General features: G+C 42.6%; 1 protein-coding gene across 1 annotated transcript in view; it reads right to left on the bottom strand.

The window, feature by feature from the left end:
• Nucleotides 1-15,949, bottom strand: part of LOC127906866 (uncharacterized) — a 233,884-nt gene that overhangs the window by 36,162 nt on the left and 181,773 nt on the right. The gene's annotated exons all lie outside the window — the stretch shown is intronic.

Genomic DNA, 15,949 nt, shown 5'->3' with positions numbered 1-15,949 from the left:
CAACTGGGAACTCTAAAAAAACAAGGTTGAATCAAAACGTCAGATCTCTAGAAAGAGGCCTGAGTTCCCGGTTTGGAATTCTGAGTTGGATTCCCAAACGTATTTTCCCAGTCGAAGCTAGTATTTTTCAGAGTTCCCAGTTGTCAGTATGGCCAAGTCTGAGATTTCCCAGGTCCGAGTTTCCAGTTGTTTTGAACGCGGTAGAAGGCATGCTGGATTGACAGCATGGCCAATGTATTCAGCCTTTTCTGGCCCATGGTGTTGCGAGTGAATTTTTATCCTTTTAAGCATGGAAAAGAGACCCTTTCAGACAGATGTTTTACATCCTTAAATCCAGACTTGGACCACACACCCTCTCCATGGAATAGCAGGCAGTCGAAGCAAAATAGTGATTGCTTTGCAATGCTTGCATTTAGCCACTGATTCCTTCCAACCCACTCATTGTTGAATTTGCGATTACCGACTGTGTAATGTGCATGTCCAATGGCCAATGGGCCCCGATACCTTTTATCTATAATTTATCTTCATATGTCAAGGATTGAAAAGGATTTGCCAGTAGATTGTCAATGTGATTCATGATGATGACTGCTTGCCTAGCTAAGATTTTGAAAGTAACATGATCAGTCCAATCAAAACTATGGTAGATTTGATGCAATTTTATCTGCGGCCAATGACCTTGAGACTTCTTGGTTGGGCACTTCTAATGTAAATCTATGGCAGCACCCAAGGGGGCTTTAACTGCCTAGCTCTCCCTGTAGATTCTGCGGTGACGTAGTGTCCCCATGAGTGGCAGAACCATGAGCCAATCAAAGCGCAAATAAAGATGACCAACACCTATGCTCTGTACACTCAGAGGAAGGCCCAAAAAATTGTCAAAGACTCCAGTCACCCAAGTCATAGACTGTTCTCTCTGCTACTGCATGGCAAGCGGTACCGGAGCGCCATGTCTAGCTCCAAAATGCTCCTTAACAGCTTCTACCCCAAAGCCATAAGACTGCTGAACAATAAATAAAATGGCCACCCGGACTATTTGCATTGACCCCCCCCCCTTTTGTTTTTACACTGCTGCTACTTGCTGTATATTATCTATGCATTGTCACTTTACCCAAATCTACATGTACAAATTACCTCGACTAACCTGTACCCCCACACATTGACTCTGTACCGGTACCCCCTGTATATAGCCTCAGTATTGTTATTTTTTTCTTCTTTATTATGATTTTTTACTTTTTAAAAAACTTTTGTTTAGTTTGTAAATATTTTCTTAGGGCTTGTAAGTAAGCAATTCAAGGTAATGATATTAGATTGCTTCTTGTGTAAATATTTTCTGTCTGGATTTTAATGATTTGTAATGTAACACCTGTTGCATTCAGCGCATGTGACAATTTTGATTGGATTAGTATTTCGCTGTCTGCCCCATGACCACAGAAGGCATTGAGCTTGGCTGAAACACCTGCAATTTGGACCTGCCTTACTCAAGAAAGAGACCATGTTTGTATGCAGCTTTATTAATAACATTTATATATTATTTTTTACATTGTTTGCAAACTGATATGTGACATGAATTAATGCAAAAATAACATGCAAAACAGGTGATTTACATTTATTAATTTTTGCTGAACTGGTGGGGCTCAAAACAGGTGACAGTGAAAGCATGCCGTATCTTTGTCAGACAGTCCTGCAGCAGCATGACTAAATACAGAACAGTATGGGGAGTAGGCTATAGAGACAACGTTGTCTGGCTGTTTGGCTCCTACTGCCTGAGCAGAGATGAGATGATGACTAAGGAATTCAAAATAATTGTATTATTTACTATTTTTCTATTGATGTTTTCTCAACGTGGACCTGACAGTTACAATAGAATATCTTCAATGTTTTGGCAATTCAATGTTCACTATTTTGGGCTTTTGAATTACCATTAAAAAAATGTATGTCATTATTTCATTTAACTAGGTAAGTCAGTTATTAAGAACACATTCTTATTTACAATGACGGCTAAAAAAAACAGTGCCTTGTTCAGGAGCAGAACGACAGATTTATACCTTGTCTGCTCGGGGATTCGATATAGCAACCTTTCGGTTACTGGCCCAACGAAAATACTCGAAACCGAAATAGTAAACCGTGAAGTTGTTTTTAATCGAACCGAAACAACTTAAAAAGGACTAATCGCTCAGTACTACTGCAAAGGTGTCAATTTCCTCAACTCGATTTTAAAAGCGAAAAGGTGGGGGAAATATGCATACTTTACGCCCATTCTGCTGCAAAACGTTTCTTAAACCGAAGCAAATAGAACGAAACGGGGAGTGACCTACCTGATTTGTCCAATAGAAATATGTTTTGCTCTGTTTGCTTCATGTTTGGTTCTTAAACGGTAAACGGTTTCGTAATGATTACACCCCTGGGGTGAAAAACAGACTGCTTCAACCGATTGACTGAATGCTACACGCAACATCCGGGACTAGCAAGCCAAAATTATTTTTTTGCACCGACCTATCACTTCTGAAATTTGTTGGTATTTTGGACCATTAGTATTAGTATTTTGAAAGGTAAACATAAAAATGTCAAACTTGATGAAAGTGTTTATTTTCTGTAGTTTATCATACTACCATCATCCACATTTGAATGAAGTTTTACCACTTTAAAATAAACATACATCAATCATTTCCAAGCTCACTATATTCATGGGTGTACTTCAGTGTATTTGTCTTTAACTGCCATTTCCCGAAAGTCAAACTCTTCCCACACGCCATCTCATCTTCCTCGGCTTCAGAAGCATCTGCATTCACTTATCTTTTGTGTGGTTAAGCCATACAAAATTGATTCACTGTGTAACGAATTTCCCCCCCAGAAAAGTGAGGCGAGCGTGCAAAAAAATAAAATAAAAATAAGAATCATTCAGTAGGTGGATAAGGACTAATAGTACTTTACCACATTGTCCTAGGCTATATGGACATGAACAATAGGCGAAATGTTCAATTTTAGACTGATTTTCAGATTATTATTATTAATACACAAATTAACATTATTCACACAGAATATTGCATTCTATTATACATCCTATCATATTCAAAACTTTTATTTAAAAAAAGTTATCAGTTCATTAATCTACTTAATTGTATAGCCTAACAAATTGAAGAATGAGTGACAATAAATAATTGTAATCAAATTGAAAAGTTGATGCATAATAATGAGTTAATTACCTGAATGCATCTCTATAGCCTAGGCGTTAACAAAATATCCATACAAATATGATTAGGACTCTCATAGACTAGGCCATGTAGAAAGAGGGTCAATCAAGTTAGGTCTGCCAAATTAATATAGCATTGGGAAAAAATACATAAATACAAAAAATACATAAATCCAGCCATAGACTTTAACCTTTAATCGTCCAAAAACGATTATACTGTTTATAACATGTACAATTAGAAGCATCAATCTATATTGAGCAAATGTGACTAAATTCGAGCCCAGTAACTTTGCTCACCGCATCCTCCTTCGATTGTCTCATCTGGCTGCCACGAAAAGCACTCACCTGCTGATCTGCACGAAGTGTGTGCGTGCCACGGTAAGTTATGAAGCGCAATCATTTTGAGTTCAATTTGATTGTCCAAAATACTATCAGCTTGCACTGCGTCTTTGCTGATGAATGTCCTGATCTCTGGCCCTTCAATTGGTTAAATTACAGTATTGTTTTGTCTATTAATCGCTTCTAATAGTTCTGAAAAGGATGCAATAACTATGAATTTAACCAACTGTTTGTTTATAATGAGGGACGTCCCACGTTTAACCTGGTAAATAAATAGTAGAAATCTGGCTTCAACCATGACTGCATGAGAGAGAAATGAAACATCTACACGTCGCCTGCATGTGCGAGCGTGTGTGTTTCATTGTCCAATCCGAGGCTCGAAAATAATCTGAGGCTGTTTAATCTCTTGGGCATCAACATGGGAAAGCCTCAAGGGAGAGAGCATTATAAACAAAGAGTCGCACATACTGACCCACAAATAACACATCTGATTATTTTTTTCCGGTGTGTGGAGAAAAGTGAGGCAGGGCATCAGTTAAACAGTAATTCAACTTTGTCCGGCCTTATCCTTAGAAACAGTATGTTCTCCATATTTGCCCAGAGGGAATTGTTGATATGTTGTAATTATTTGATTCTAGATGCATTGTATGTATGTCTTAAGTATTTCACAGATAGAAAGATGAAAAAGTATATAACCACAATCTGCTCTGGAATAGTCTGGTCCTGGAGTGTCTTAACAAAATGGAACCACCATTTTTATTTTAACTTCATCCAGTGTCCAGAAAAATGGATTTGCGAATATGTGCTAAATTTACACCTTGGAGAGACCCTATGATCAGTGGGCCAGACTCCTGTTCCTGCTGAACTGAGCCAGTGTTTTAGTAGACCTGTTATCAGCTCAGAAGGTAAAGGAGACCAGGTCCTGGACTTCTGGACATCACACTAGAAAGATTAATCAAAGTCGAACAGCCTGCAGTGCACAGCACAGGGTAAGTTAAGGACAAATGCAATACTCTGTTAAACTGCATGACATAGATTCAACTTAGAAACGTTGTATCATTCTTAGCAGCTCATAGAATTAAGTTTTGATTGCTTAGTTGACTAATTTGGTCCATGATAACCTATTTGTTTTTACAATGACAGTTATTAACATTCCTCCCATTCAAAACTGACCTGTTTTTACTCAGCATCAGTGATCATATTTAACTCAATCCTACAAAGAAGAAATGTTATTTCCCCAGCAATTTCCATGTGATACATCACAAACATTTCACAGTAAATTCTGTTATATTTTACTTAGTCTCTGATCAGATCAAGAACTTAGCCACTCTGAACCAATTGAAAACACTCCCTGTTCACGAGTCAACTAAACTCAGCACCTGGCCAGAAAGAGTAGCTAAACACACACACACAGCTTGGAAATGTCTTGTGTCAGTTGAGTCTCCTCCAGCTACTGTCACAGACGTCAAGCCCATGGCATTGTGGTAATCCCTGGCAATGTGATTTTCATCTTCAATCACAAATCAACATGCCAGAGACCCTCACAGCCACAATAAAGGAGAACTCCACACTACTTTAGCATCAGAAAAACCTTACTCTCCTCTTTTGTTTCTGTTCTTCCTCTCTCACATTCCTTTTCCCTTGCCTCCCTTCACTCTCCCGGTTTAACTTGAGGTATTTCCCTCATTAACTGCTACGCTTATATCAGGAACTCTCAAGAGCTCGGAGGAAGTTTTGATCTGAAATATAAAAATATTATATGCTACCAATATCGGATGTTAATGATTAGCCTGTGGTTTTATGTCAAAGACCCTGTAATCTCACAGCAGGTGTGAGGAAAATCAACTGCAGGTTATAAAAGTGTTGATTAGTCTAAGAAACAACTCAGAACACACAGTTTCACACGTACACACACATCTCTCAACGTCAGCAAGACAAAGGAGCTGATCGTGGACTACACGAAATGGAAGGCCGAGCACACCCTCATTCACATCTACGGGGCTGTAGTGGAGCGGATTGAGAGCTTCAAGTTCCTCAGTGTCCACATCACTAAGGATCTATCATGGTTCAAACACACCAACACAGTCGTGAAGAGGGCACGACAATGCCTCCTCCCCTTCAGGAGGCTGAAAAGATTTGGTATGGGCCGTCAGATCCTCAAAAAGTTCTTCAGCTGCACCATTGAAAGCATCTTGACTGGCTGCATCACCGCGTGGTATGGCAACTTTTTGGCATCCGACCACAAGGCGCTACAGAGGGTAGTGTGGTCGGCCCAATACATTACTGGGACCGAGCTCCCTGCCATGCAGGACCTCTATACCAGGCAGTGTCAGAGGAAGACTGTTCTCTCTGCTACCGGACAGCAAGCCGTACCGATGCACCAAGCCTGTAACCAACAGGATCCCGAACAGCTTCTACCCCCAAGCCATAAGACTGTTAAATAGTTAGTTAAATAGTTAACCAAATAGCTACCCGGACTATCTGCACTGACTCATTTTGCACTAACTTTTTTGACTCATCACATAAGCTGCTGCTACTGTTTACTATCTGTCACTTTATTCCTAGTTATATGTACATACAGTTGAAGTCGGAAGTTTACATACACTTAGGTTGGAGTCATAAAAACTTGTTTTTCAACCACTCCACACATTTCTTGTTAACAAACTATGGTTTTGGCAAGTCGGTTAGGACATTACTTTGTGCATGACACAAGTCATTTTTCCAACAATTGTTTACATACAGATTGTTTAATTTACAATTCACTGTATCACAATTCCAGTGGGTCAGAAGTTTACATACACTAAGTTGACTGTGCCTTTAAACAGCTTGGAAAATTCCAGAAAATTATTTAAAGGCTTTAGAGGCTTCTGATAGGCTAATTGACATAATTTGAGTCAATTGGAGGTGTACCTGTAGATGCATTTCAAGGCCTACCTTCAACCTTAGTGCCTCTTTGACATCATGGGAAAATCAAAAGAAATCAGCCAAGACTTCAGAAAAATAATTGTAGACAAGTCTGGTTCATCCTTGGGAGCAATTTCCAAACGCCTGAAGGTACCACGTTCATCTGTACAAACAATTGTACTCAAGTATAAACACCATGGGACCACGCAGCCGTCATACTACTCAGGAAGGAGACGCGTTCTGTCTCCTAGTGATGAACGTACTTTGGTGCGAAGAGTGCAAATCAATACCAGAACAACAGCAAAGGACCTTGTGAAGATGCTGGAGGAAACAGGTACAAAAATATCTATGTCCACAGTAAAACAAGTCCTATATCGACATAACCTGAAAGGACGCTCAGCAAGGAAGAAGCCACTGCTCCAAACCCGCCATAAAAAAAGCCAGACTATGGTTTGCAACTGCACATGGGGACAAAGATCGTACTTTTTGGAGAAATGTCACCATCCCAACTGTGAAGCACGGGGGTGGCAGCATCATGTTGTAGGGGGTGCTTTGCTGCAGGAGGGACTGGTGACTTCACAAAATAGATGGCATCATGATGTAGGAAAATTATGTGGATATATTGAAGCAACATCTCAAAACATCAGTCAGGAAGTTAAAGCTTGGTCGCAAATGGGTCTTCCAAATAGACAATGACCCCAAGCATACTTCCAAAGTTGTGGCAAAATGGCTTAAGGACGACAAAGTCAAAGTATTGGAGTGGCCATCACAAAGCGCTGACCTCAATCCCATAGAAATTTGTGGGCAGAACTGAAAAAGCGTGTGCGAGCAAGTAGGCCTACAAACCTGATTCAGTTACACCAGCTCAGTCAGGAGAAATGGGCCAAAATTCACCCAACTTATTGTGGGAAGCTTGTGGAAGGCTACCCGAAACGTTTGACCCAAGTTAAACAAATTAAAGGCAATGCTAACAAATACTAAGTGAGTGTATGCAAACTTCTGACCCACTCGGAATGTGATGAAAGAAATAAAAGCTGACATAAATCATTCTCTCTACTATTATTTTGACATTTCATTTAAAATAAAGTGGTGATCCTAACTGACCTAAGACAGGGAATTTCTACTAGGATTACATGTCAGGAATTGTGAAAAACAGAGTTTAAATTTGGCTAAGGTGTATGTAAACTTCCGATTTCAACTGTATCTATCTCAATTAACTCATACCACTGCACATCTGATACCCCTTATATATAGCCAAGTTATCGTTACTCATTATGTATTTATTACTACTTTTATTATTAGGGGTTTTACTTTTCTATTATTTCTCTATTTTCTTTGTCTCTACATTGTTGGGAAGGGCCCGTAAGTAAGCATTTCACTGTTAGTCCATACCTGTTGTTTACGAAGCACGTGACTAATACAATGTAATTTTATTTGACATACTAGTCCAGAAACAGTGTTGTTGAAAACATCACCACGTACCAGCAATATCTCCAGAATTGTATCCAGCCAAACCTCCATGTGCCTATCTCAATTCCCATGTGAGCTGAGATGCTGCATGACCTGTCAGAGCAGCCGTAGGCAGAGACCCTGGCTCTCTCCTTGCACATTTATTGGTCCTGAAGGAGGGCTCTGTGCCACCTCCAGAATGTAATAACAAGCACACACCCCTCGTGATAACGCATGTCCCCAGCAGGAGGTCATACAGCTGCTAGAGAGAGAGAGAGAGAGAGAGAGAGAGAGAGAGAGAGAGAGAGAGAGAGAGAGAGAGAGAGAGAGAGAGAGAGAGAGAGAGAGAGAGAGAGAGAGAGAGAGAGAGAGAGAGAGAGAGAGAGAGAGAGAGAGAGAGAGAGAGAGAGAGAGAGAGAGAGAGAGAGAGAGAGAGAGAGAGAGAGAGAGAGAGAGAGAGAGAGAGAGAGAGAGAGAGAGAGAGAGAGAGAGAGAGAGAGAGAGAGAGAGAGAGAGAGAGAGAGAGAGAGAGAGAGAGAGAGAGAGAGAGAGAGAGAGAGCAGTAAAGGCAGGGTTGACAATGTAAAGGTGTACACACATACACAAACACACGCACAAATATACTTTTTTAGAATGGTTATTCTGATGAGAACAGTATAGAGGCTTTGGTGGCACATCAACATGTGGGTTAGGTCTGATTGAAATCTCAATGGGTGTAATTATGTCATTATTTGTCATTTCAATACATTTCAAACACTCCTTCCATGCTTTACAGGCTAGTGTCCGGACAATTATACGTTCATCTATGAACATCAACAATAACTGGTGCCAACAGTGAATAAATAAACTCAGCAGCCAATCTGAGGATTTATGTTCTGTGACAGCACACTCCACAGCTGCCTAGCAAACCTGTCACTCATCCCAGCTGCTCATGTCACGTAAATAATATGCCTCATAAATTCACAGCTCTCAAAAACTAAGTCTAATTGAGCAACCTACATGAAATAATACTATAGTAAACCATGGTATAAATACTATAGTACTCACTGTAGTGTTTTTGCTGACTTTACGGTAGTATTCACTGTAGTGTTTTTGCTGACTTTACGGTAGTATTCACTGTAGTGTTTTTGTGGACTACAGTCTGCAAAACCACTACAGTGAATTCTGTAATATACTGTAGTATTTACAGTTCACTATAGTATAAATACTATAGTAAAAGAAAACTGTAGTATACACTATAGTAACTAATGTAGTGTTTTTGCAGATCATAGTATACTGTAGTATTTACAGTAGTGTTTTTGCGGACAGTACTATATTTTAGTGTTTACTACGTTTGATCCCAAAGTCTTGAATAATTAACTTATTTTTGACACAATTGTCTGGAAAACCTCAATTCTTCAGGAAGCTTTGTTTCCCTATCACTAGTATTTATTGTAGTGTTTTTGCGGACTGTAGTATACTGTAGTATTTACTATAATGTTTTGTTTTATTACCATTCACATAAATGTGTAGGCTTTCTCCTTGAGAAAACCTACTGGAGGGTCCAGTCAGAGCTGCACTGGGGGCAGGGAGATCGAGCCACCAAGGCAAAGTGAGGGGGAGTGTGATCAGAGAGATTACAGTAATACTACCCCTCTCTCAATCTCTCTCTCTTGTTGGAACACTAACCCTTATTCTCCAACTATCACGACTTCCACCGAAGGTGGCTCGTCTCCCTGTTCTGGCGGCGCTCGGCGGTCATCGTCGCCGGCCTACTTGCTGTCACCGATCCCTTTTCTTTTTCGTTTGGCTTTGTCTGTCTTGTGTTCACCTGTGTCTAGTTTAGGCTAATCAGTGGGGTATTTAATCTCGCCCTACCCGCTAGGTTTTGTGCGTGTTGTATGTGTTACTGTTTTTGGCTTGGGTTGCGTTTTTCCCTGTTATGTAGGCTTATTTCACGGGACTGTTTTTCCCGCAAGTTAGTTTAGTCAGAGGAGTGTGTTCCTCTGTTTTTGACTAGACTGCGTTCCTGTTTTCTTGTGGCTGCTTTTTGTGGTCCTGTACATCTTTTGTTGGTGGATCAGTAAATAAAATGCCCTTCTTGAAATTCTTGACAGAATGAGATATTGAGATATTGACAGAATCCCGCACCAAAATATCATGGAGTCAGCAGGAGCGGATGGAGGAGCGTGTCCTCCAGCATACCGCCGTTTTACAGTCTGGGGACGGCTATGGATCAAGCGATGGTGAGAATGGAGAGATGGGAGAGGAGCGGCCTCCCTACCCTGTCTTCGGCCACTCTCCAACCTGCACCACCACCATCTCCGGCGGCGTCCGGACCCAGCGGGATTCGGCTCGCGCTCCCGAGGGAGTACGATGGGATGGCTGCCGGGTGCAAGGGGTTCCTGCTCAAGCTGGAGCTTTACCTGGCAACTGTTCACCCGACTCCCTCGGGAGGGGAGAGTGTCAACGTCCTCGTCTCCTGCCTTTCGGGCAAAGCCCCGGAGTGGGCCAATGCGATCTGGGAGGGTCCAGACTCAGTGAGGGACCATTAAAGGAGGTGCAGCGGTTTTTAGGGTTTGCCAATTACTACCGGAGGTTTATCCGGGGTTTTGGGCAGGTGGCTGCTCCCATTACGTCACTGCTGAAGGGGGGGGCGGTGCGTTTGCGGTGGTCGGCTGAGGCGGGCAGAGCTTTTGGTTGTCTGAAGGCTTTGTTTACCGATGCTCCCGTATTGGCTCATCCGGACCCCTCTTTGGCATTCATAGTTGAGGTGCAGCGGGAGCCGCGCATCGGGGGGGTACTGTCACGACTTCCACCGAAGGTGGCTCCTCTCCCTGTTCGTGCGTCGCTCGGCGGTCATCGTCGCCGGCCTACTAGCTGCCACAGATCCCTTTTCTTTTTCCTTTAGTTTTGTCTGTCTTGTATTCACCTGTGTCTATTTTATACTAATCAGTGGGGTATTTAATCTCGCCCTACCTGCTAGGTTTTGTGCGGGATTGTTTGTGTTACTGTCGTTGGCTTGGGTTGCGTTTTTCCCTGTTATGCAGGTTTCTTTCACAGGACTGTTTTTCCCGCACGTTAGTTTAGTCAGAGGAGTGTTTTCTAGTGGCTGATTTTTGTGGTCCTGTACCTGTTTTGTTGGTGGACCAGTAAATAAAACACCCTTCTTGAAATTCTTGCTCTCCTGCGCCTAACTCTACACCCACCTCTCCTAGGGAGATTTTGACACCAACCCTTCCTCCTCTATCCATCCAACCATACATAGTCAAGGAATAACACTTCTCTCCTTCCAAATCTACATAATTTTGTCCTCAGATCTCGACCCCTTCCACTTGAACAGCACACTACGATCTATGTTTCTGCCTTTGCCTCAACACAGAAATTCACTCTGTAGTATGAACCGCTCTCAAACAGACAGGCAGACAGACGCATGTACACATACACCATTTTAGCACAAAAGCTTGTGTTGCCCCTCTGTGACTCTGTGCTGAGCCATTGATTATTGTAAAAGCACAAACGGGGACCTATTCAGTTCCCGTGAGGCTGACTCACTGAATTAATCGATTTTCTGTGTTTTCAACTGACTGCATGGAATCTGACAATCTCCACCCCCACCTAAAGAGTGTCAGGACTGAGAAGTGAACAGAATCAAAATACATCACTGATGATGATTTACTCTACAAGGAACACATTCATACCTTTTGGGGGCTTTTTTCTCCCCAATACATTTTCTGGAAATGCTTTTTTCTTAAATAAAATAAGCAAACCTTCACCTTCAGAATCACATCCATAAGACTTGCACATAGAGAGATGGAGATAGAGATGGAGACCGAGAGAAAACTTAATTGTAAATTAAATACAGCCACCAGAGGTGGAGCCAAGTCAATCCAGTTCACAGTTTAACTCCAGGGAGACATCATTGCCTAATGATCTGATATTTTCCCACTTCTCAAAAAAATATATACTGTACCAGTCAAACGTTTGGACACACCTACTCATTCAAGGCTTTATCTTTATTTTTTACTATTTTCTACATCAAATCTATGAAATAACACACGTGGAATCATGTATATTTGAGATTCTTCAAAGTTGCCAACCTCTGCCTTGATTACAGCTTTGCACACTCGTGGCATTCTCTCAACCAGCTTCATTAGTTAGTCACCTGGAATGCATTTCAATTAACAGGTGTGCCTTGTTAAAAGTTAATTTGTGGAATTTCTTTCCTTAATGCGTTTGAGCCAATCAGTTGTTTTGTGACAAGGTAGGGTTGGTATACAGAAGATACCCCTATTTGGTAAAAGACCATGTCCATATTATGGGAAGAACAGCTCAAACAAGCAAAGAGAAACAACAGTCCAGCATTACTTTAAGACATGAAGGTCAGTCAATTTGGAAAATTTCAAGAACTTTTTAAAGTTTCTTCAAGTGCAGTTGCAAAAACCGTCAAGCGCAATATTGAAACTGGCTCTCATTGAGGACCGCCACAGGAAAGGAAGACCCAGACTTACCTCTGCTGCAAAGGATAAGTTCATTAGAGTTAACTGCACCTCAGATTGCAGCCCAAATAAATGCTTCACAGAGTTCAAGTAACAGACACATGTCAACATCAACTGTTCAGATTAGACTGTGTGAATCAGGCCTTCATGGTTGAATTGCTGCAAAGAAAACACTACTAAAGGACACCAATAAGAAAAAGAGACTTGCATGGGCCAAGAAACACAAGCAATGGACATTACACCGGTGGAAATCTGTCATTTGGTCTGTTGAGTCCAAATTTGAGATTTTTGGTTCCAACCGCTGCGTTTTTGTGAAACGCAGAGTAGGTGAACGGATGATCTCCGCATGTGTGGTTCCCATCATAAAGCATGGAGGAGGAGGTGTGATGGTGTAGGGGTGCTTTGCTGGTGACACTGTCAATGATTTATTTAGAATTCAAGGCACACTTAACCAGCATGGCTACCACAGCATTCTGCAGCGATATGCCATCCCATCTGGTTTGTGCTTAATGGGACTATCATTAGTTTTTCAACAGGACAATGACCCAAAACACACCTCCAGGCTGTGGAAGGGCTATTTGACCAAGAATGAGAGTGATGGAGTGCTGCATCAGATGACCTGGCCTCCACAATTACCCGACCTCAACCAATTCAGATGGTTTGGGACAAGTTGGACCACAGAGTGAAGGAAAAGCAGCCAACAACTACTCAGCATATTTGGAAACTCCTTCAAGACTGTTGGAAAAGCATTCCTCATGAAGCTGGATGAGAGAATGCCAAGAGTGTGCAGAGCTGTCATCAAGGCAAAAGGTGGCTACTTTGAAGAATCTCAAATATATATACACTGCTCAAAAAAATAAAGGGAACACTTAAACAACATAATGTAACTCCAAGTCAATCACTCTTCTGTGAAATCTAACTGTCCACTTAGGGAGCAACACTGATTGACAATCAATTTCACATGCTGTTGTGCAAATGGAATAGACAACAGGTGGAAATTATTGGCAATTAGCAAGACACCCCCAATAAAGGAGTGGTTCTGCAGGTGGGGACCACAGACCACTTCTCAGTTCCTATGCTTCCTGGCTGATGTTTATGTCACTTTTGAATGCTGGCGGTGCTTTCACTCTAGTGGTAGCATGAGACGGAGTCTACAACCCACACAAGTGGCTCAGGTAGTGCAGCTCATCCAGGATGGTACATCAATGCGAGCTGTGGCAAGAAGGTTTGCTGTGTCTGTCAGCGTAGTGTCCAGAGCATGGAGGCACTACCAGGACACAGGCCAGTACATCAGGAGACGTGGAGGAGGCCGTAGGAGGGCAACAACCCAGCAGCAGGACAGGAGGTGTCACGAATCCCGCTTCCTGAGTCTGTGTTTGCCTGTGTTTCTGTCCTGGAGTGTGTTTCCGGTGTTCTGGAACGCACCCTGTCTGGTTGCCGGGCGAATTAGCTTGTTGGGAGATCGATGTTCACCCGCACCTGTATCCCATCAGTAATCTGCACACCTGTCCTGATCATCACCTCTCCCCTTCAAAAGCTCTGACCTGACATCCATTCCCTGCCGGATCGTTAGCCATGAACAGTATGTTGTGCCCACGAACCAGCCTCCAGTTTATAGAGTTTGTTTTATTGTTTTGTCTTGCTTGCCTTTAACTTACCGCCGTTTGTTTTGTCTACAGCCATTCACCCGGAACCCATACCCCATCCCTGTCTGCTCGTCGCCAGTGTGTTATTATCCATTGGATCAGCCTATCCACTCCCATCAACCCACCTCCGCTACCCGCTCCTCCACCCGGAACTATCTACCTCCACGTTCTCATTGATTAATAAATACTCACCATCTTTATACTCACCTTGTCCTGGGCTGCTTCTGGGTCCAATTCTGGTAAACCCTGACAGAACGATCCGGCCAGTGATGAACCCAGCGGACCTGGACTCCGTTTGCCATACAATTACCCAGCAGGAGAAGATGTTGGGACAACACAACACGGCGCTACACAAGATAGCGGGTTCAATCCGGAACTTATCGGATAGATTAACGAGTATCCAGGATCAGCTCAGGTTGCCGGCGGATCATCCACCACCTGTTTCACCCATATCACCTGCCGATTCGGGAGCGGGTTCCTTCCGTGAGCCCAAGGTTCCGACACCGGAGAAGTACGAGGGAGATCTGGGAGGATGCCATTCATTTCTTTTACAGTGTGGGTTAGTTTTTGATCTGCAGCCCTACTCTTATGCCACAGATAAGGCTAGGATAGCTTTTGTTATTGAGCTGCTGCGTGGTAGAGCTCTGGATTGGGCTTCAGCTGTTTGGGAACGACGGGACACATGCATGACGTCATACCAGGGTTTCACGGCAGAGATGAGAAAGCTTTTTGACCATCCAGTCCGAGGTAAGGACGCAGCTAAACGTTTGTTCTCTCTTCGCCAAGGAGCTTGCAGTGTGGCAGACTTTGTGATAGAATTCAGGACATTGGCTGCGGAGATTGGTTGGAATGAGGAATCACTACAAGCGGTTTTTTACCAGGGGTTGTCGGAGCAACTCAAGGACGAGCTGATCTCCTATCCAGAGCCTAGTGACCTAGATAGTTTGGTCACCTTAGCTATTCGGGTAGATAATAGAGTCCGAGAGAGAAGGAGGGAGAAGCAGTGGGGTCCATCTAATCAATCTGAGACTCGGTTACCATTCGGGTCAGGAAGTGGACCAGAACGGGTTGATCATTTTCCCTCACACGGGATTAGTGGAGGAGTCCTGCCGCCAGATCCTGAAGCTATGCAAGTGGGGCGGCACGGGTTAACTAAGGACGAGCGCCAACGTAGACGTGAGACCAACAGCTGCCTCTACTGTGGTAGCTCGGGACATTACATCTCCGTTTGTCCTCAGCGCCTGTTAAACTGCTCGGCTCGTTAAGTTTGGGAGGTTTGTTAGCGAGCCAGTTTCAACCTCTCAAGAGCCCTGTCAGACCTCGTTTTCCTGCTACCCTCATAAATAAGAATCAGAGTTTAGCGATTAACGCTTTCATCGATTCAGGTGCCGATGACCGCTTCATTGATGCCGACATAGTGGAACAGCTGGGGCTTAATAATTCTAGACTTACCCTTGATTTGTCTATTAGCACTTTGTCTCCTGATAATTATTCCCTTATAGTAAATAACATCTGGATTGCATGTTCACTGTTTCCGTCTGCAGCCAAATGCCACAGGAAGAAGGGGTGGTAAGAGACTGAATCTTTCATTCCTCTATAAATCAGGTTTTATGAGTTGACATTGTGTAATTTCTGTGTTACTCTTACTTCACAACAATTCAAAGAGCGGTTTGTTGGTCTGTCCCCCAGTGACACAAAGCAGCTCTTCAGCACTGCTATGTATGTGGGAAGCCATGTTCTCTCTCTCAGGTGGAACATTTAAAAGGTTTTCATACAATCTGTTGTGCTTTAAAATGCTCGAAATCAGAAATATCCAAACTGTCAAGTCCTTTAAGTACAGTCTTTTATTCTCTCAACAGATCTTAAATTTACAGCACCTACTCTGACACACTTCTTAGGTGTCAGTATGCAAATTAAATACTGTAGTATTTACTATAGTTAATAAG

The sequence above is a fragment of the Oncorhynchus keta genome, chromosome 13 (assembly GCF_023373465.1).
Source record: "Oncorhynchus keta strain PuntledgeMale-10-30-2019 chromosome 13, Oket_V2, whole genome shotgun sequence".
Classification (NCBI taxonomy): domain Eukaryota; kingdom Metazoa; phylum Chordata; class Actinopteri; order Salmoniformes; family Salmonidae; genus Oncorhynchus; species Oncorhynchus keta.
This window is presented reverse-complemented; position numbering and strand designations above follow the sequence as displayed.